Source organism: Penaeus monodon, chromosome 1, assembly GCF_015228065.2.
Source record: "Penaeus monodon isolate SGIC_2016 chromosome 1, NSTDA_Pmon_1, whole genome shotgun sequence".
Taxonomy (NCBI): domain Eukaryota; kingdom Metazoa; phylum Arthropoda; class Malacostraca; order Decapoda; family Penaeidae; genus Penaeus; species Penaeus monodon.
In genome coordinates, this window is record NC_051386.1 from 52,094,290 (window position 1) to 52,096,303 (window position 2,014).

The window sequence follows — 2,014 nt, forward strand, 5'->3', positions numbered from 1 at the left end:
CGGAAGTGGGCATGGTATACCAAAGAATAAAGAGAGAAACAAAATAGTGTGAGAATAGGGAGAGACATAGCGAAAGCGTGAAAGTGGGCAAAGTTGAGGGAGCTAACTAAGCGACTCCAGGGAGGGAGGGAAGCCAGAAGGGAACGGAGACGGATTCATACACGCGCTCACTCCGCTCTTTTGTCTCTCTTCTCTTCTTTTCTCTTTCCTTTTTCTGTCTGTCTATCTCTCTGTCTCTGTATGTTTCTCTCTGTCTTTGTCAATCTCTCTCTCTCTCTCTCTCTCTCTCTCTCTCTCTCTCTCTCTCTCTCTCTCTCTTCTCTCTCTCTCCCTCTCCCTCTCCCTCCCCCTCCCCTCCCCTCCCCCCTCCCCCTCCCCCTCCCCCTCCCCTCCCCCTCCCTCCCTCCCTCTCTCCCTCCCTCCCTCCCTCCCTCCTTCCTCTAGCTCCTCCTTTTCTCCCTCCCCACTTACGACTCCTCCTCCTCCTCCTCCTCCTCCTCCTCCTCCTCCTCCTCCTCCTCCACCTCTTCTTCCTCCTCCTCCTCCTCTTCTTCCTCCTCCTCCCCATTCCCCTCTCCTCCCCTCCCCCCTCCTTCCTCCCCCCTCCTCCTTCCTTCCTTCCTTTCTTTCTTTTTCCCTCACCCTCTTCCTCCCTCCCTCCCTCCTTCCCTCCTCCTCTTCCTTCTCCTTTTCTCCCTCCTCCCACTTACTACTCCTTTTCTTCCTCCTTCCCTCCCTCCTTCTCTTTTTTCCTCCCTCCTCCTCTCCCCCTCCTCCTCCTCCTCCTCCCCCTCCCCCTCCCCCTCCTCCTCCCCCCTCCTCCCCCTCCTCCTCCCCCTCCTCCTCCCCCTCCCTCCCCCTCCTCCTCTTTCCTCCCTTCTCTTTCTTTTTCCCAAACCCTCTTCCTCCCTGCCTCCCTCATTCCCTCCCGGAAAAGATAGAATCTAGGAGATACTTATAAGGGAAAACGAGAAGACCCAAATAAAAGAAAAGAAGAGCAGTTACGAAGTGAACGAGAATGAGGGTAAGGAAGAGGATGCATCGCGGGCCCGAGGCAGGAGCCGCCAGGAGAGCGGTCAGGCGAGGCGGAAGGGAGGCAGGCAGGCAGGCAGCCGCAGCGTGACCTTGCTTTAACGCGTTTTCTCATGCCACGTCTGGAGGGAGCTGGCGGAGGCGGAAGGCGGAGGGGGGAGAAGTAACGGGGGGGAGAGGGGAGGGAAGAGAATTTTGATGATAATGTTTGAAGTGATAAGATTTTTTTTGAGAGTTGTAAGATATAAAAAAAAAACATGAATTGTAAGAAAGAGTGGTTGGTTGTTGAGAGGGGAATTATTGTTCTTGCTCCTCGGAAAATACATTTTGCCTAAGCGTTGCCGGGGCCTCTGCCGAGAAAGGTTTACAGTTAAGTCAGGTACGTCCTCACCGGCAGCCTTCGTGTAGCGTGCTTTTATTGGGATGCGTCTTAAGGACCAGGGCTTAATGAGGTAAACAGTTATCTAAGATATATAAGACAACCATTGCGGTTAACAATTTCGAAGTAAACGTTTTGAAATTGCATGTGTCACCTCCCCTTTGCATTTTTGGTCATGTTATTGATTGCCACAAGGAAACTTGAGATTCATAAGATTAGATTCATTTCGAAACATTTTCCAGTCCATAGAACACTTTTTGAACAAAATACCAAACACAAAGACAAGGGGAAAAGGTTAGCATTTCTATGAATCCGCTGGAAGAGTATTTTGCGCGGCTTATTTGATCATTGGGCACCATAATTTCGGGCTTATCTTCTTTCCCGGAAACCCTCTCCCTCCCCCCTCCCCTTCCCCCTCCCCTGCTAGTCGGCTAGGCTGAATATGACGGCCATTTTTATTTACTTTTAAAGACGTCGTGTTTTGTGTTGTAGAAATGCTCACTCCAAGTGCTCATGTTTCTATTCGTTTCCAAAATGGGGGAACCTTATAGATATTGTAAATATGATTAGAACAGAAGGGGGGAAAGAACAAGAGAGATAGTA